The sequence below is a fragment of the Ischnura elegans genome, chromosome 5, assembly GCF_921293095.1.
Source record: "Ischnura elegans chromosome 5, ioIscEleg1.1, whole genome shotgun sequence".
NCBI lineage: Eukaryota > Metazoa > Arthropoda > Insecta > Odonata > Coenagrionidae > Ischnura > Ischnura elegans.
The window spans coordinates 20,750,275-20,771,931 of NC_060250.1; the positions used below are offsets into that span (position 1 = coordinate 20,750,275).

Consider the following 21,657-nt stretch of genomic DNA (forward strand, 5'->3'; position numbering starts at 1 on the left):
CTAGCTGAGTCAAGGAATTGGAATAGAATGCATTCATCCAATGGACATAATAAATCAAAATGATAGTGTTCTATTCACGAGTGAATAGAACGCTGTCATTTTGAAACGCTGTCATAATGAAATTCAAGAGCAGTGTCTTTTCTGACGAAGTTAACCATATCTTGCGGACGCCAACGTACTACGGAAAATCAGATCATATAAATAAAATAAGAGAGATAGATTGTAGAACAGACAGATTCCGAATGTCATTTTTTCCACGATCAATAAGAGATTATAACGGCAGCAATAGAACTCGTAAATAGATTGCATGACTTGTAGTGTAGCCTACTAACCTATGTAAAACTTTATGCATGTTTCTGAATTTCTATTCTATATTCTATTTCTAACAGCATATAGTAGTATAGTTTGTTATTATACGGGACGTTTTTTGGACGGTGTGGTGTGCATGTGGGAGTCCAAATGCATGCTGCATGCTGGTGATTGATCACCCCCTGCCAAACACCATAGAGGTGGCTCGCAGGGTATTATGTAGATGTAGATGAAGCCGCTTATCAATGCACCCACATTTGAGGCTAAGTTTCGTCTTTAATTAAATACTGGACCACTTTTATCCAGATTATTTAATTATAGAGTTAATGAACTGAAAATTTCGAACCGGTAGAGTTTTCAATTAATACGGTGAGGAATAAAACAACGTTTATTTTTTAATCTATCATTCACTCCATTGCAGCTTCCTTCGGGGGAGGTTTTACCCTCATCAACATTAGCATTGAAACAATGAGTGATTAACAGACTATAAAGGGGCTTTGTACTGAGAGTTCCATGGCTAAGGGTGCCATTATCTGCCCCTTCCAAACAAGTATATTCAGCAAGAGGCATAAGGCAGCGTAAAAATTTTAGGGTGACATAAAAAGTAGAAATGAGTTCATGGAATAGGCATTATGAACACCGATTACAAAAGGTTGAAATACAGGCGGCAGCCTTCACAGGGTTTTTCACTATTATTATTGGCCGTCCTTTATTACATAATTGTTATTTGTTATATGTAGGTATACGGATTCTGTCTCTAAATAGCGGCAGTAGATACGTCGAACCATAAAGAAAAAGCTAGAAAACTACTACTCCAGCACTGCTAGAGTTGTATAAAACCTTGGACAGAAGTTATTTACATTTTTTCCTCTTTCTGGCCTTCTTGCAAAGCTAATAAGCTCAATTTTGGAAAGAAAGTACTATATTTAACCCTCTTCCTTAAACTATCCATTCGCCTGTGTCTTTAATTTCATTTGGTAAGTAATCTGAGTAGATCACCTACTCACGGGTCACTGTACACTTTTTCTAGGGAATGGAGAAAAATACTACCATCATCCAATATATTTAGTGAAAAAAATAAAAATCCAAGATTCCAGTGTATGCATCGTTCATACCATATTCAGTATACAAAAAATATTATTATAATAAATGTCCGCTGTTCGTGGAGATTACCCAAGCCTGCTCTTCAGGGTAACAATTATTAGTAAAATCAGATGACGAGGTTGCATCATGTGAAAGTCATAAGAAAGGACAGAGCGATGACCTTCATAGTTGCTGCCAAGGACCAAATCAAACTTTATTGCATTTGCTCACTGAAGCAAGTCTCCGTAAACAGAGTGAAAGCGATACTGAAATTAGAATGACTTATGCAGACTTATTATCAGATTTGAATGAGCATTCAAGGAAAACTTGAAGGTGAGGTCGTTTAAGTACAATAGAATTATAATTTTTCCACCACATCTACTCCAATTTGCACAAAGAAAAGTGGGAAAATCAATAACGATTAATTAAAAGAATTAATTTCATATACGGGAGGTGAATTTTATTTTCTATACATTTAGATATTTCCTTTTTTATCCGATGGTCCACGAAATTGTCTCTCCATTTTGATGCTACATGATGAAGTTTATGCATAGCAATTATCGTACTTATGTAGGCGCTACCATATCTCACAAAAACGTCTGAGCTTATCACAAGCACAATATAACAGATAGGACCGTTAGTCCTCATTCACCGTAACTTAATATGGCATAACTACGGCGTTGATAACATGACAAAAGCGTTCATTGGTTCATTATAGCATAAAGCGGCGTAATTCGGCTATAACTAGCTAAGAAAGTAAATTAATGTTATCATTCAAAATGCATCATTCAAAGACATGAGATTTAAGGCCGTTTTACACGGGGCACGTAATCGCACAATCTGACGTGTGTACGAAGGCGCAGTCAAAATTGCGTCGTTTTAAGCGGTGAAGTGCTGGAACGCATGCGAGAATGCGTGGACGTGAGGTGGCAAAATAGCCCGTTCTAATTTCTGTTACATGTTTTTACATACTGTTCAATGTTTTTTCCGAGAAACCATTACGGATGCCACTCACCACTCCATAACACCCCTCCCAGTATTTCGTCATCATACACCAACCCTCGGCTACCCCGCGCAGTGACCCATCAGCGACGTACTTCCCAAACCTGCCTTCCCTTACCCCCTCCCCCATTTCCCCCCCTTTCCCCACTCCACTCCACCGCCCCTCTAACGTCTTCTAGGGTATAAATTCTATGTACTGATACTTGTAATTGCCAGATGATGATACGCTGTATCGAAACCGATCGCAAATATATTTTATTTTGTGGAACAGCGAAGTCTTTTTCTGAACCTTGTGCATCATGAAGGAGTTCCACCATGTTACGCCAACCACCATCACATTCATCGTTCTAATTTCGTTCGTGTAACCGCGGAATTTCACGTCATTATGAGAAATGAATGCAGTTCTAAACTGCGTAATTGCGTGCGACGTGTAAAAAGGCCTCTAAACACTCCATACCTTTTCAGCTAAATTAGGTCGCTACTTGAAAGCGCCAAATGCACCATTTTGAGATAGAGAGAGCATGGAAATAACAAAACATGAGAGAGATAACTGAACACGAGGGGAAGCATAGTCAGAAAAATAAAAAAAATAGGCAAAGGTTGTTCGCGACACTTCTTCTGTAGGATACCCGCTAGCTCTTCCAGGAATGGAAAACTAACCTAAGCTATTCGAGAGTATAAAAGCGTAGAACTGGATATCCACTTTGATTTACCTTCAGCGAAACTCACCCCTCGCACTCACGCTTGCATTTATCACGAACTTTACTTTTGCAAGACCCGCAGGCTCGCATGGGATTTATAGGAATAGATACCTATTCTGTATTCAAGAACTCGAATGAAACATGGGTGCTTAATCCATTCTATCAGTGTCCAAGGGCGAGCTAAATTACCTTGTGACGGCGGAATTCTTATTCGAAGGATAAAACATTGCTGAAAGTATGAAAAAAGATAATAAAGAGAGTAGAGAGATAGCCTGTCGAAGAGACGTGCTTAAAAATGTCCTGTCATAGGAAAATGTCGTTAATTCCCATAACATTTCAAATTGCACCAGAGGATTGATAAATATGTTTATCAGGGAGAAAGGGCTTAAAAATTGGAGAGGCGTCAAATCGTGACTGGTAAGAATGGTACTATTTTCACCAGTAGTAGTAGGTAGTAGTAGTAGAAACTATTTTAATCGATACTCAACTTTATCGAGATATAAGAGTAACTAACCTACCATCGGCGCATAAAATAGAGCTCTGAACTTTAAGCATTTGTATGAAATTCTGTCGAATCTCCTTAGGGTTGTGAAATATATCGTTTTCATCACTGTTTATTCGACTACAACAATGAATCATTAAACAGGGTTTAAACATAAAAAATTAGCTTATACGGTCGAAAGGGTGAAGAACATGCGAAAAACTATGATAACGGAGAAACGATCTTCTTCTTCATCTCGTCACGGGAAAAAATATTTGATTGGTGCACTTCATTGTTTTTTTATGGAGAGATTGACATCTTCGCATCACAAATAGCTTCTTAAAATTAAATTTTACCCAATCTTTGATTTTTTTAAATGGCAGAAAGGTAGATTTAAATTTCCGAGGTGTAGTAAAGTACATGAAGAAGCTACGCGCGCATTACGGAAAAATATTTTCAAACTTTTCAAGCAAGGAAAATATTGATATTCTTCCTCATACTTAAAATAAACCACAGAGACAAAAATCGCCTCGCGGCAATACACACTACCAAAATGGTGATTTTCGTCGGAACGGTGAAAACAATAATGTGCACCAATCAAATATTTTGCCCGATGAAATGAGTTAAAAGTATTTTATGCTCTCCCGGCGTATGCTGGTAGAGAAGGTTGCTCCGGTGTTCCACCGGATAATATCCTCCATGGATGCCGACACGACGTTTCGGTGTACGAGTCGTACTCCATCTTAAGGGCTGAAGCCCTACACTTATTCAGCCCTGAGGAGGGAGTAGGACTCGTACCCCAAAACTTCGGCAACCATGGCGGAGATAACTTGGTGGAGCTCCCGAGCAGCCTTCACTGCAGTGAAATGAGTTGTAAAGCGATGGTTCGAATGCACGTAAAGTCAACTAAATAGTAAAAGATTATAATTTTTCAAAAACGATAACAAAACAGGCCTCAGTTCTACACATTTAAATTGAGTGGGCCAGATGCAAGTGATTTCATTTTCTAAACATAGTAAAGTACTGAAATTAGGCGTAGAAAACAAATGATCAATTAGATATTTAGTAGTGCATTTGATTTTCCACTCGATGACAGCACAGAACAGAGACTCACTCGTATCCCATGGCAACCAAGTTTTTGTGTATTTCTTCCAACAATTAGCTTTACCTAATTCTGTTGAGAAAAACATCACTTGTACCCCTGGACATCTCGCCCTTTCAATTAAAATCTATAAATGTTAACCCAGTGAAGATGAGGAGAGGATTGATCAAATTTCTCTGGAAGCAATTTATTTGCATGATATATTTAAATATGAATTTCAAGTAATCACTAAAACACAATTGCTAGATTTAAACACACTTGCTTATGTATCCCAAAATATTCATTCCTAGCCATACGTGACTCCGTCTCGTTCTCTGTCAAGCGTATTGAAGGCCATAAAGTAATCGCATTAGTAATAAGATGGAGATGAACACTGTAAGCATTAGCATGATAGCTAATTATTAGGTGACAGGAACATCCTTTCCCACAGGAATACAAAGCGAAGTGGGGGACTCAACTGAGGTCATTAACGGATTAGTTTCTGAACGACATTAATTTTATCTCCTTTTGCCTTGGCACCTTGGACTCAAGGATAAAATTGCTGTGGCCCGCTTCAATTGCATGCTCTTCGTAAATGGTATTACAAGGCTCCGAGGCACTCTCAAGTGCTAACGAGCAGATTTAGCTCGACAAATTAGGGGAGCCAGATTATTCACTTAAACTTCCAAGTTCACTTCATGATGCGTTTCATGCCCACTTCGTTGCGTGCTTAGGCACTTCGAAAGAGAGAATGCTGATAGTTCACTAAAGAGTGTTTCTAATGACGGCTGAAATAATTCATCCGTCGCCTCGGAGGCCGACCGTGAGACTAATTGAAAGTGATTCAAACAGCATGTGCCGTTATCTTAGCGAGGTAAACCAATCGGAAATTGATGACCGCCTAAAAATCTTCCTCAGGCTCGTCATTTAAGTGCACCACTATCAGTCCTCTGAATTTGCTCCAAAAGGAGCTGAGAGAGCCGAGCTTTGGCGTGGTTTTGGATTATCTCCATACCGTATGATTTTAGGTGCCCGATTCTATTCAAGTGCTTGCAAAGGAAAGTTCGTGGCGAAACGTCGAGAAAATAAAAAAAAGGTTCCATAAAGCTTTTTTTGTGGACTTCCTAGATCTCGGAAGCTAACGAATTTTTGTAAATAACTTTCCAAATTGAAATAAAAATACAAAAAAATTACAAAGAATCATATTCCTTGCTTATTTTTCTTCGAAAAACTGTTCATGCTTCAGCGTTAGTACTGGTTTTTTCTTTCTCCACCAAAGGCCAATTTTCCATAATTTTTTAGCCAAAATTGTGATAGCTGTGTTTTTAGTAATTGCAGTATTAGATGAGATAGACTTTTTATACTTCAATGTGAGCATATTATTTCAAAAACAAGTAATATGACAAAATAATACGACACCAAATGTACATCGCATAAGCCGTTCCAAAATTCCCAAACGCAACTCTAGTAGAAGGAGCTGATTGGAATACCTGCGAAATTGTCGTCTCAGAATAAATGTGAGACCAAATAAGTGTTTTCCGTTCACGGGCGTTATGCCCCGGTGGACGAGAATGCCCTGTAGGGTGTTGCTTATTTTTTATTTTTTCTCGGATTTTTGATTTCTACCTCTTAAAATATGCTATGGGGTGTAGAATGGATATTCTAAAAATTTCAGCTAAATTGTTTAACATTTAGAGGTCGCTCAAAGAGCATAAATGCAATAACATTTAATTTTCCCAATTTTTTAAAGTAACACCATTTTCAGAGGTAACGCACAATTTTACTGCCCTTTAGGGCCAAAATTCGCACCATTTCAACGTCCGGTCAACAGTTTTCCAGCAATACAATACTTTTCCGCGAGCTACAGCCGCACGTCACACCCCTGACGCCGAGCTGGTCGCTCGCAGGCCGCATTACGGTCAACTGATAGGTCCCGCGCCCCTCACTGCCTTACGCCCCCCTCGCGCCTTCCCAAGCAAAAGTCGGCGAAAGAAAGGAGGAGTCAAATACGAGAACTATGTTGGCGTTTTTCATATCGAGTGTTTTTTGTAGTCCTTCAAAATAACTTCATCACTGTTCTTCGAACCTAATTAATGATAAAAAAAGAAATTTTTATGTTAAGAATCCAAAAACTTATGGTAGACTGATAGCCTAAGATACGAAAACAGTTAGTTAACTATATTTGCGCTTGTCGAGTCAATTGAAGATGCTTTATTATGTTCGCTAATCTCCACTCTTAAACGCAGTCATAAACAATCTCAGCAGTGGCCCGCCCACTGGCAGTTCCGGTGAATTAATGAACCTTTAATGTTGTTTTTATTTCATCAATCGGCCATCAGATTTATCGAACCATTTAATGATGTAATATGCAAAATATGTAATATTTACTTACTTGATTCAACGAATTAGTAAATATTTCCTTCAGTAGACAGTAACCCCTGTTACATTGTAGCAACAAGAACCATTGCCGCTCCTCTCGCGCTAATGCCCAAGGCATATAAGATTAGTGCAATTTGGGGTGTAATTAGGATTTTCCTACCCATCTATCTTTTACTTGATGACTTCGTTGGAATATCATCAATAGAAACCGTTTCAGAAACATCCTCACTGCTCAAGATATCGTCACTTCTTAAAATAATAATGTATCATTAACAACAATGTCATTATATGAAAAGGGAATCGATAGAGATTTTTTAAGTTTTACAAGGCCTACTTAGTTTTCTGTGTACTCTTTAATCCAGACTTCCTACGAAATTCGTCATATCTTCTCTTCCTCTCCACTCGACGAGCCGACTTCTCTAACTCCTCTCTCTCTATTAAGTGGTAGATTAAGGGTCTCATTATGTAGCAAGGTAAAGGCGCGTTATAGCTGTCCCGGTAAACCAAGTCCACCCCAACCAGCCAGTTTACGACGCATTTCATATAATGTGCATTTGTCTATGATCAAGGTGATTAGTTTTGTTGGTGCTAGCAGAAACTTAAAACTAATAATTTTATAGAAGCTTTTCAGAAAGAAAAATATTTTGAAAACTCTCTCTCTCTGTAAGTGCTAGCTTAGGATATATTGAAGTAGATGTCCCGGTCGCCTCTGTATTTTCAAAGGCACTTTATCCACATCATTTGTAATAACTTCCAGAGCATTTAGAGCGGCAACATCAATCAACTGATCCAATTTTTCATTCAATTCCATGCCATTATTTAGCTGTTGCATAGGTCGCCGTTAAAAATAAATCTTGAATTTTAACAGCTCACTGCACAGTGCCTCTATTTTATATTTTTCACGTATTTCTTGAAATATTTGAATTCTCGACAGAATAGTCCGGAATGGGACCACGGACCTCATTGTTAGTCTCGTATTGGCGCATATTCCTTGTTTCAGGGTTAAGTGGTGGTGATAGAACACCTGCAGCACTTCGCGAATCAAAAGAAGCTTATTTTTCGCGAAAGAAGCGGCTATAGCTGCTGGGACGCCGATTAGGAGTACTTCAATAGACTTGCATGCGATGAACGACATTGTTTTTGTCAATAGTGTCTCGACTCCGAAAATTTACTCTACACCATTCAAAATCCGACTGCGATGAGGCTAAAGGGTGTGTGAAACACGCATACTCGGGTAAGAAAACATACATAGTCTCTAAACATCATTCTTAATGGTTCCATCTATTCTACTTAATCTCAACGAGAGTCTCATGAATTTATAACAATGAAAAACAATACAGGGCTTTAAGTAACTCCTCCCGTCTTCCACCGACTCTCGTTAGGGAAGGCGCGAGGGGGGCGTAAGGCAGTGAGGGGCGTAGGACCTATCAGTTGACCGTGATGCGGCCTGCGAGTGACCAGCTTGGCGTCAGGGGCGTGACGCGCGGCTGTAGCTCGCGGAAAAGTATTGTATTGCTGGAAAACTGTTGATCGGACGTTGAAATGGGGCGAATTTTGCCCCTAAAGAACAGTAAAATTGTGCGTTACCTCTGAAAATGGTGTTACTTCAAAAAATTGGGAAAATTAAATGTTATTGCATTTATGCTCTTTGAGCGACCTCTAAATGTTAAACAATTTAGCTGAAATTTTTAGGATATCCATTCTACACCCCATAGCATATTTTAAGAGGTAGAAATCAAAAATCCGAGAAAAAATAAAAAATAAGCAACACCCTAATGCCCTGGGGAGAATAACCCCAATGCAGATCATACCGGTGACGCTAGAGGGCTAATTCAAGATGGCGTCGGAGACGGCGAGCGCCATGACAGGTTGCCAACCGATTGAGGAGAGACGTGCGCCGCATCGCGAAAATCAAGAGAGGCAATTTCGTTTCGGCAAACGTCGAAAACAATGGCTAGCGCGGAGGGACAAGAGGGAAATGGACCATTTGGTCTGATCATCAGCGCAGCCGTGGAGGAAACAGCAACCAATATCGCCCGCAGTGCCGCCGACCGGGAGGATATTAAGGGCGCGGCGAAGCACGTGCGGTCCCATTCAATCGATCAAAAATGAGTGCGAAGTGGACGGAATTGTTTTTTCTATCATTAAAATATTCTCCTCTCTCCACTCTACTGTTTCCCTTCCCACATAAATTTTCCTGGTCCAAGTCCTATTAAACCATGTAACTGGTGATTTCAGGCTTAACTGTGTGATACCTCTCCATTATGTAAAATGATAGAATAAGTTTTTTTAGCTTCATTAATATATTTGAAAAAGCTCGAACCGGGTTTCACAACATAGTTTCATAACCTGAAGATGTTAGTGGCGGGTACATATGGGGGGTGCAGGGGGCACGCTTCCCCCCCCCCCCCTTGCGGGGCCGCCTTCATTTCCGAAAATTCTAAAATTGCAGAACCACAATTACAACTTTTTTATGTCATAAGATGGCATTATCTTGTATATGTGTGTAATCAGTTTAAATAAAGCTTCCTTAAACAGTGCCACTTGATTATTTTTCATTTCGATGAAAGTATAGGTAGCTAAAATATATTTTGCGACCCTCCCCCCCTTGAGTGTCTTCTGTATCCGCCGCTTGACGATGTAACTATGCTATGAAACCCGGTTCGTGCTTTTTCAAATATATTAGTCAGTCTAGAAAAGTTTATTCTTTCATTTTTCATCTACTTACATCCTTCAGGACTTGCCTCCAACGCAGTCTTGGTCTTCCTAGTGGTTTTCTTCCACTATTGGGTCTACTATTAAAAACCGTTTTGTCATGCTGGTCATCTTAAATGTTTGCTTTTTATTGCTGCATTTATATCCGGTTCACAATTACTATCTCTCGGTTATCCATATTTTCTGATTCTCCCAACTCCTGCTTCATAAATAGGTCCTAATGTTTTCCTCAGTACTTCGTTCTCCAAGTCGCTGGCAAGGCCAAATACCATATTTGGTTTTAATTAAAATTATCAAAAATTTACCACGTTCAATTAAACCGATGAAGGGTATAAATAATTTCAGTAAAAATAGGCTAAAGAAAGAAAATGAAAATTTAAAAAAAAATGTCTCCCTATTTACCCATTATCTTCCGATGGTGCAAAGCCCTCCTTTTGTTAACAACCAACTGGAATATTTTCGTAAGATTGTGCAATGAACTTCTATCGGTTTAGAAGAATTGACATGGGCACAGAGTGGATAAAAAAAACCTCCAGTATTTTTGCTATTTAACATACAGTTTTATGATCTCTAATTATTCAAACAATGCACCCCGTGAAATCCTTGGAGGGATGCAATACACCAATCGTTGTTATTCAAAACCGCATACGAAAGAACGAATCTATTAACTCGAATGATTGAAGTCTCGATGCCAAGAAGTAAGTGAGGAATACTCAGCATGAGGGGCTAAAGACACAGGCATGATAGTTTGACAATGGGTGGCTTAAGTGAAAGGGAGAACGGAAGAGGGAGAAATATCATTATCGAAAGAGATGATTTGGCGTTCAACTGGGGATAATGGGCCTCGCTGATTGACGGATGTGAAACGATTTTCTCCGCCCTGCTCCCCACTCCCCAACCCCTCCCCTTTTGCCATACCCTGACCCCCCAGTGTCCTCCCCTCCTCCATACACAAACAACAGCGGGCGTCTTCGCGTCCCCTCCCCTCAATATATGATATGGTATTTGGAAGGGGCGATCGACGGCTTAAGATACTTGAAATAGAGGAGTAGTGGAGAGAAACCATGGCGTTGGCGAGGGCCTGCTCTTTACGCAAGGCGCCACAGGAGAGACAACAACTTAGGATCAAGGGCGTACCCAGGATCATAACTGTGGGGGGGGGCACAAGCCACGGTCTAGGGGGGGAGGGAAAGCAAGTTGTGACATTAGTTTATGAGATTAATTCCTTGAAAAAATAGTTATATTTTAGTTACATATCTTATACTAATACATATCATCTTTCGTGGGTTTAAAGAAAATTTGTTGAATGCTTTCGTTTCAATTCAGTATTGATTTTGCTTAAAGACTTTTGCGATTTTTACTTCTAGGCGAGGGCAGCTGTCTCTCGCTGGGTACCCCCATGCTTAGGACCCTTGCACAAACACCGATTTTGGATGGCCGGTAAAAAAATCGGCCGATATTTTGTCGGTGGAGCGCTGCATCCACAGTAGCAATGGCCGGCTGCTAACCGACTTTTTATCGGAGCCGGTGCGTGGTCGGTCAGTGTGTAAGCTCCCACGCCCTCTAATTGTTCACTATTGGAGGACATGGGATTTTGCACACTGAACGACCACGACTCGGTACCGATAAAAAGTTGGTTGATCACGATAACCAAGCAAATGATCGTTTAACATATTAAAATCTGGCGTATGTGCCAGTTTCACCAATAAAATATCGGCCTTGCAAAATCGGTGTGTGTGCAAAGAGCCTTAGCTTTCAATCAGTGATCGATAAAGTGGTTTTCGGAAGTACCCACTGCCTTTCACATAGCACACAAAAACGGATCAGACTTCCCATATTAATTTTCTCACCACAACTCATATAACATTAAGTAATTATATTCCCGATTATTATTCCTCAGTCCAGCTGTCATGGTAACAATCGCCGCTGACATCGTACCCAGCCGTTTCGTGCGGCAACAATAACATCCCAATGATCAACAATGCTCTAGCTACCTTGGTGATGGAAACACACGAACGTCTCAGTTTCAATGAAGCAAGCCAAAGAAGTGCACATAAATCTAGTCGCTCCATGCGAAATAGCATTTATTGTGATCGAGCGCGTGAAATCCTGAGCAAATGGAGAGAGCAGAATAACAGCGAAATGATCTTCAACGGGCATAACATCATCCCATCACTGGTACACGCAAGGCGGTCAGCGTGTGGTTTTGCCGGTTTCCCTCACGTCTCGGGTGAATGCCAGGCCACTAAGCCATCCCGGAGGAAAAGAGTTCCAGCATAATGTTTCTCCCAGCATTCAAGGCGGTCTGCGTGAGGTTTTGCCGGTTTCCCTCACGACTCGGGCGAATGCCAGGCCATGAAGCCATCCCGGAGGAAAAGAGAACCAGCAAAATAAGATTGTGCAATAGCTGCTACAAGTTCACTAACAATTGAATCCTAACTCATCTTTTAAAAATTTGGAGAGGGATTTAATTGAGTACTTTTAACGAATTTTTATGAATCTCCTTGACAGTTATCCATGTACACTGGCAGCGCATGAAATAAAAACTTATTTTTTTTAAGTAAACTTGAAATTTCATTAAACCGAAAACGCATTGTGTGAATTTTCCCTTCGAATCTTCCCAGGTGACCTCCTCTTTTATTTTTTATTCACCTGCAAGTAGTACTAATTCAATTTCGAAGGTATTCCAGCATCCCCTTAAATCTTTTTTTTATGCGCTCCATCGACTCTAAGCTCTCGATCGAGACTGAAATTCAAGATTCGTCTCTTGTTTTCGTCATTTTTCTTGATTCATTAAGTAAACGAAAAAACTAAGTACCCATTCGAGGTTTAGTTTTTCTTGAATTTCATTAATCCTGATTAATGGTTAAATAGTTCTTGGAGTATAGGTCCAATGTATTTGATGCAATTGCATTGCATATACATTGGACCTATACTCCAAGAACCATTTAGCCATTAATTATAGAAGATCATGACAAGAAGAAAAAAAATAATTAAACCTGATATTTTCTCTATATGATCAATTTCACTCGATCTGCATATAGTCTGCTGAATTCTCTCCTTCACTGATTTTCTTGTGCCTCTCAGCATTCTGAAAACTTAACTTCCAACTATACTGTACAGTCAAAGGTTATAATTAAATAAATTAATGACAGCAATGAAATTTTCCTCATCCATTCAATCATCATTTGAGAAATCAAAAGGCTAAAGTATATTATAATTATATTATTTTTGCTCCATCTGAAACCAAATTTTATTTCACCCACTCAGTGCATACACCCGAAGGTTGGTTTGTTTATGTGAGGGTAAAACTCATCTCGAATTAGGCCACAGGTTTGTGACCTTCACACAATCAGGGTAGGAGTGGGGTCAATTCCTTTCCCTGGGCCAACTCGCGCCTCAATATTTTTTTTAATTTTATTTATCATCTACCAATTATCAGGTAAAACAGAGTCAGCCTAAGTCAACACTTCCCTGCCATTAAAATAGAAAAAAATGACACCTGAGGAAGTACTCTGGTACAATTTTCAATATTGAGATAAAGGCAAAATTTAAGAAGAACCTACTTCATGACCTCGAAATTTGAAGATGACAGCATAATTGTGAAAATATTTATTCGTCAGTAATAAATAACGGTCGAGCGAAATCGATGCATCCTTTTAAGAAACCAAATGACTAATAATTAAAGGCAATCAATTAGCCCAAAGAGAATTCATGTTACCAATTTAGCACAATATTTACCAACCTTGTATTTACCAGAAGTAAATTCCAGAGAATAATAAGTATGATTTCGGCCAAAATTGAAGGATAAATACATGAATACTCATTGAGAATTAATCTTAAATGTCAGTAACCAAGTACTGAAACTGAGCGTAACTAATCAAAGTCTTAAGAAAGGCAAAAGTTGGTACGATAGCACCCAAATATTTAAGAGTGTACTGGAATAAATAATCATAATAAGCTCACATATTCGGTGAACTTGTATTGTTCACAGTTTACAAACAAAGAGTGCCCAGCGACGATGGAGCAATGTGTGTTCAAGAATCCGTCACGGGACAATAATGGAGGCTTTTGTAATTCCAGGAGATTGGTTTGGTAAACAGGCCCTCCGAGACGGTCACGAGGCTTATCTAATAGGCGATGGAGCTTTCCTCGGGGGGAAGAAAGTTAACAGGGAATTTCTCCTCACTTTCACTGCACGGAGAGAAGGGGGAAGGGGGTCATTCCATAATCTTGCGCCGACTTACGGAACCATCGGCGATAGCATTCTCATCACAGGCCGCCACGCTTTCTGGTCCTCCAACCAACCCGCGTGAAATGCATATGCCTGTGTACTTAAGGCCGTTTTACACGGGGCACGGAATTACGCAGGCTAGAGCTGCATTAATTTCTAAAATGGCGTGGAATTGCGCGAATGCATTAACGAAATTAGAACAGGGGCTATTTTGCCGTCTCGCATCCACGCATTCTCGCATGTGTTCTAGCAATTCACCGCTTTAAGGCCGTTTTACACGGTACAAGGAATTGCGCAATCTGGCGTACGTGCGAAGGCGCAATTAAATTGTGTCGTGTAAAGCGGTGAATTGCTAGAACACATGCGAGAATGCGTGAATGCGAGACAGCAAAATATCCCCTGTTCTAATTTCGTTCATGCAATCGCGCAATTCCACGCTGTTTTATAAATTAATGCAGCTCCAACCTGCGCAATTCCGTGCCCCGTGTAAAACGGCCTCAACACGACGCATTTTGATTGCGCCTTCGCACGTACGTCAGGTTGCGCAATTCCGTGTTCCGTGTAAAACGGCCTTTACAGTCGAATTCAAAAGTCACGAATATTACAAAAGAGGATCCTCAAGTGTGCCTCTAAATTTGTTGTCACCCACCGCGCATTTAAATAGGTTTACAAAAGTCGCCACTCGTGTCGCTGACGGAAAAATTGATCCGAGTTTCACGAGGAAATAAGGTATAATTAGTGGTATTAACTAATATTTATACACATTATGATGTGATATAACAAATTCATTACCTTTCGATGCATTTACTCGCAATTAGAAACATTTTACTGCAAAATATTAGAACAAAGTGGATCGCACTGCACTCATCACCGCGCCGCGGAAGTTTTTGAAAACCGATTAAAATGCGGCTGAAGTGGACACAGAAATCAGTCTTCCATGGGAAGGACTTTGGCCTGCTCTATGCAGTCCCCTTTTCAAAAGTATTGCAACGTACAGGACGGAGCCCGTTTAACCGCAGTTCGGAAATAAGAGTTAGATATACCGTAGTATCAGAAGGAGGGAAATTTGAAAAATATTCCTATCTTCCGCTATAATTTTATGACTAAATCATTTTTTAATGTATACTGTATATGTGAAGTGTTTAATACTGCATAAAGTGTGCAGCTCATTCTAGATTTTTTAAATACACCTCCATTACTTCAATTTACTTTATCTCGCAATCTGTGGAATCGTAATTTCTTACATTTAATGCTGTAATCTTTTGAAGAGAGATGAAAAACGTAAAAAATATAAAATATTTTCCGCAATATCACAGCAAAAAATGGCACAGCGTGTTACACAGCCTTCGTACACCGGTTCATTCCCGTGTAATGACTTAACAAAACTCGTAATGACACAAATCAAATTATAGTGAGTGAAATGGCTGAGTGGCAATGCAAAGGGCTATTGTATATATTTATTTGTATAAATAAACAAGATTGCAGATTGAAACTTGTGCGAGAGAATTTTTCCCCATGTCAAAAAAGGCCACTATTTTTCCTGTCCCTCTCAATGTATGTTAACCACTGATTTCGTTACAGACTTTTTACGGGGAAAATTCATTTTGTTTTCCGCAGAAATCGTAATTTATTCGCCTCTGCATCTCATGTTACCAATAACGGGAAATACTTCAGGCTGGTACTCTTTTGTATGAAAACCTCTGTCGTATTACCAGAATTTTTTGCCTTCCGCAACGATTGCTACGGTCGTTCACGCTACCCGAATCTATAAACATAGAAAACATAGAATATCGCTCTAGTCTATCACGCTTCTTTGCCTTATTATTTTGCAGCTAAGCACCAGTGCATATATTTTCTATTGGTAAATTGAAATTTTCTTTCTATGATCCTAATTAATGATAGTGCGCAAAAAAACTCATCTATTCTGAGTTCGATATGCCCTAACCGGTGGCGCGCAGCAGTAGCATAGCCAGGATTTCGATATGGGGGGGTTTACCGGAGATTTCGAGACCCTTGCAGGGTGTATGGAAGACACCCCAAAGTAATGGGGAGTCCGGGAAAATCTTGGGATTTTTGATGCTGAAAACGTGATTTTTAGGACTCAAAAACAGTGATTTATACCATTATTTTCTCTTAACGTCTAAAAACCTTTTTTTACCTCCAGTAACCGATATTATCGCTTTATTTATTGAGGCCATCATACTCGTTTTCGGTGCCTCTTTTACAGGCTCAAGGGGGGGCGGGAGACCCTATCGAGACAAAAGACTCATTACCAGATTATTTAATGAGAAATTTGAGTTGAGTTACAGTGAAATTGATACTAAGAAGTGTATCAGTGTAGCTATTAGGAATTTTTCAAACAATTACGCCAGGCGCTTAAAAAAAGTGGAAGAAAATATGAATGATGTCTTACGAAATATAATATGTGGCTCCAAAACCCATTGCTCCGGCTTGTCCATTGCCCAAAACCCATCGCAACGGCTTGAACACGATAGCGCTCGACCGTAAAAAACTCAAAAAAATAGTGTAGCCGCTGTCAGTGGCTGCGCTTAAGCGATTTCGATCAGACGAAAATTTAAACGAGTATATTTTTGGTCTACGCGAAGAGGCCTGGATTATCAAATTTTTATTCTTGGAACGAATGGTAATATTCGAAATAAAATTCCTTCAAGTTTTCACAAATAGTTTTTTCTAAAGCCTTCAGTCTTCAGCCTTCACTCTTCCATTAAGTTTCACTATATTTCCTCCAAAGGGCCATTTTTGTTTTCGTTCCAAGAAACCACACTTATAAGTAAATAGGCATCAGCCATGATGAATATTGGCATTTAAAACTAATCACATAAATTATAATCATGCAATCCGTCGATTTGACGACTTAATGCGATGAGTCCTGAGGTAATTTAAGCACTCCATATTCTACTAGTAGTACATATTAACTTGCTTAGTGGTACGAACATGCAAGTATATACTAGTAAGTATCTACTCAATAAAACGTCGAAAATGCAAACTGCGACACATAATCGCCTTCTTCATTATTTTGAATATATGTGACCCGATGAAAGTATGATTTCCTGTTACTGTCTCAGATTTCATATCAACAGTTGATGAGAAAAGCCAAGAGATAAATGGTTTGTAGGAATTAAATTATAACTAAAGGTAGCCTACTCTTGAATGCAGGTTTTCTGGCATTTTGCAAAAGAAACCAGCCCGCAACCCCTCCCTCCTAAATTTACAATAAGGCACTTTCATTTTCTTTCTATGTATAAATGCTCTTCTCTTCCTCCTTCTTCCTCTCCGTCCTCTCCGTAACCCCTGTAGAATTGTCCTCGCCCACCATGGCCAAAATTTCTTTTCATGTTTGCCTATTTTACCTTCTCCATTCTCTGCACTATTATCAATTGCATTACATCAACAACTCATAATTAACTATTCACTCAAGTTAATATTTCTTTGAGACCATTTCATATATGATGTTGAAGTTATTTCGGGTTTCCCACCGGATGAGGTCCTCCATCTCTGCTGACGTTTCGATGGTCGTGTTGTCCATCGAAACGTCGGCAGAGATGTAGAACCTCATTCGGTGGGAAACCCGAAATAACTTCAGCATCATCATACGCACGGAAAATGTCAAATCTTTCTTCATTTCTTATATGTTTCCGTGGTGTAGTGGTTATCACATCCGCCTAACACGCGGAAGGTCCCAGGTTCGATCCCTGGCGGAAACAGTTTTTTTAAACAATACTTTCCAGTTTTTTCCTCAAGGAAATATAATACATTAATAACTCTGCTCCTTAGCGGTAATTATTTGCATTTTAAAGCGTTACATATCTTATCCATCCGTCCATTTACTAAAGTTTCATTCTGTTCGCAGTTCACGAGTATATCAAGGATGGAAATGAAACAAAACTTGAAAATTTCTCTAATTAAGTTATAATATTTGTACCAAGAATACTTTTTCTCAATGTAGGGAATGATAACCATATAAAACGTACAATATTTTGCACGTTTTAGGACATTCTTATTCTGTGTATTCATAGCATGGCATACTGTTTTTCTCTCGCGATATAAATTTCTCTACTTATTCACAGTTAGTATTTCTATTTAAAGATGCCATCGGATTACGAGAAGATACAAATAGTAACATGACGGTAGTAGACGCATATAGAATTATGTCTTTACCGCCACGCAATGCAAAGGCCGTTACTTCAAACTCATATGCTTTTTATAATCATTTAATTAATAGCTTTATATCCCACTTTCAAACCTGGTATACCATTAAACTAAATGAAACTATTAATACCTGGGTTTATAATCCCATATGGTGATATATATTACTCTTTTTGATAATTTTCTATTTGCTTTTTAAAATATGAGCTTAAATTTGAATACATTAAAGTAAATAAACTATCCCAAAACTTTGAGTTGCAAATCAATTGCAATACTTTTAACTGAATTGAGCTTGAAATTGAATGCAAACAATTGAAGGAATAATCCCAAGAACTTGTGAGGCCGATCAATCACAGTAAATGAGATAAACGGATCTTTAAATAAATTCCTTTTTTAAGAATATTGAATGTTACTGTCCTACGAGAAGTCTAAATTTCTAAATTTCTTCAGTATTTCTTGTTTATTTTTAAGTACGACTATACAATAATAGCTCGAAAATGGTGATTACTGCCTCTGAGCAGTATGACCCCACCTCCGCGGTTGCACTACTGACGATGTTTTTTTTAAGTTAATACTTCTTCCGTAACTTTTTTCTAATATAGAAGATAATGACAATTTATAAATTTCAATTATTAGCATACATCTTTTTTGATAAAGTCGTTTCACTTACCATACTTAAAATGGGGATAATATTCTTTCGCGAAAAAGAGCCTTTAAAAATTTTCCCCAAACTTCCATCAGTCAGTCCCAAAGGACTGCCATATCTTCTTCAATTTTATTTTATTTTTTGAAATCATTTTTCACACAGCCGTGACGCCAATTCAAAGAGAAATTATAACGAAAATAAGAAATTAGAGCAAATAAAATAGCAAACTAAAACCCAAGCTAAAAAATAAAGTATAGCCGAGAGGAAAACATTTAATCAGCTAGCAAATGGGAAAAAATTTATACGGTAAAATTTTTGCATGATTAGTAAAGAGGATCGATGGAGAGAGAGGGTGGGTTTAGGAGGGAGGAGAGGCGATATAAAGGTGAGCGCTTTTGTTAGGGAGATCGTGGGATTGGGCAGATAGTGAGAGCGATCGGGTGGATCGAGTTGGTATTCTAAACTTCAACGGAGAAAGAAGTTCAGGGCAGTCAAAAGTCCAGTCCAGGGAATGAAGTAATTTTAAATCCATTTCAATTTTAAGGTTTTGTAAGTTTTTAAAAGAGATATAGGAAACATAGGGTAAATATGAGACTATTTTACTTACTATTTTGTTAAAGACCTGAAGGTTGGAATCAAGGGATTTAAAATATTGTAGAGGTGCTGGGATTAAAGGAAATAAATAATAAAGCGTTTTGTGCACCACGCATGAATATGAATTTGAAAAGTCATTGACCAGGTATCCAGACCGGATCTCAATGTTTCGATCAGATTTGCTTGAGTTACTCCACCAAATGTGTAGAATATGAACTCACTGGAAGCGCCTTTGAATATTTTTTTTTAACCAAGTGCCGGTGTGTGTAAGAGAAATGTTTGATTTTCATACAATACGTAGCAACTGATTATTTAAACGAAACTAATCAAAGCAAAACGTCTTCAACAAAGACAGTGAAGTACTGTTAAACTTAATCAATGCTGGGGCAATCGTGTGGTATTCAAAATTCTCTCTTACGATGGTGTTTCACAGCTGCAGATTTATTTCAATTGCTATAATTTTCACGGTATTTTGTTTAACTAAATAATCGAAAGTACTCCACGAACCACAAATCGCGCCAAACATTTTTTTTTTTTTGCCCCGATTTTTAGCATCAATTAAAGAATGCGAATTAGAAAGCAAAATGTAAAAGATGGAAAGGACGGAACGGTACACTGTCGTATTAGTTGTGGAGATTATCTCTCAATGCTATCATACTGGCCACTGTAGGTCTCGACACCTATTCGACAAATTTTAAATACGGTAGGTGACGATCATTTTGCCAGAGACTTCAACCGGGGAATGGTACCCTTGGGGATATGAATCACTGGTATGCAATCCGACGGTTTTTTTTAGAAAATTTTACCCCACTAGAAATCAAAATCCAGACTTGAAACCGGCAGTATTGCGGCCGATTGTATGGACTGTGAGAATTTTCAAAGAGACGTATTTATTCGAAATGTATTAGGTGTAATACGATTTTTTGTCTCATTGGGTTGTTACACTTTTACCGAGAGGTCAAAAATTACTTGTATTCACATAATTAAAGTTATCCCTTGGCTATATACGATACACCGCGGTTATATTGGGTTTCTCTTGAAATCTTCTCAAGTCCCTTCCTTAAATGAAATCCCATATTCAGATTTCATTTATATACTGTATTTTTTTATTAGGTACCGTAGTTTTTTAATGAACACCTCTCGCCAAACTCCTCAGAGGTGGCTGGCCGCCGTGCGTTACGTAGATTAAGTTGCGAAAGAAATCAATACTATTCTTACATTAATCCGTAAACGGATTTATATATTGGTGGTTGTTCTCGGGAATTGCTGCGTAGGTCACATTTTCTTACTCAACGTTTCACTCCTCCTACTGGGACCTTTATCAAGAGAATGTTCTCGTCCCGAGCTTATATAGTTTTCGTTAGCCCATTGTTGACCCGATATTGAAATTACGCGGAAGGCGATAGCCGTTGGTCATTATATTGGGCCAGGAACTCTCCAGGACCCTCCATATGCGGCTGAGGTTATTAGCATCCTCCCTATTGAAGTTGTTTGGCCTTTTCGCCATCTCGACGGATTCACGTATAAGGCGCGGATGATATTCTTCCGTCTTCGCCAAAGCATCAATTAAAGAATGCGAATTAGAATTGTTTTTTGGCGAAGACGGAAGAATATCATCCGCGCCTTATACGTGAATCCGTCGGGATAGCGAAAAGGCCAAACAATTTCAATAGGGAGGATGCTAATAACCTCAACCTCAGGGGGTTCCTGGCCCAAATGACCAACGGCTATCGCCTTCCGTGTAATTTCAAAATCGGGTCAACAATGGGCCAACGAAAACTATATAAGCTCGGGACGAGAACGGTTCCCCTCCCATTCTCTTGATAACGCTCCCAGTAGGAGGAGTGAAACGTTGAGTAAGAAAATGTGACCTACGCAGCAATTCCCGAAAACAGCCACCAACATTGATAAAAGAAGCTGTGAAAATCTTCATACAAGGATTTATATGTTTATACGCATTCCCTTCCATTACATATCCCATGTGGTCTAGTGGCTAGGATATCTGGCTTTCACCCAGAAGGCCCGGGTCCGATTCCCGGCATGGGAACATTTTTTTTGCCGCCTACTTGGAGGCGGGATGAAGTCAACGCCTGTCAAATCGTAGGTCGCGGGGTCGAGACCCGTTCGGTTTGGTAGCCCACGCTTACGGTTATTTGTTATCTTCCATCATTGATAATTGTTAGAATCCCCTGACGTAAACGCCATAAACGTGCTCTTTTATAGCAGGTGAAGATAATAATATTAAAAAATATAAAAAAATGGGAA

General features: G+C 39.1%; 2 non-coding genes across 2 annotated transcripts; both read left to right on the top strand.

Moving 5' to 3' along the window:
* Positions 1-17,637: 17,637 nt before the first annotated feature.
* On the top strand, positions 17,638-17,710 carry Trnav-aac. The gene has a single exon. It is a non-coding gene; the product is annotated as a tRNA-Val (tRNA).
* Positions 17,711-21,367: 3,657 nt separating this feature from the next.
* On the top strand, positions 21,368-21,439 carry Trnae-uuc. Its single transcript has one exon. It is a non-coding gene; the product is annotated as a tRNA-Glu (tRNA).
* The last annotated feature ends 218 nt before the right edge of the window (positions 21,440-21,657 follow it).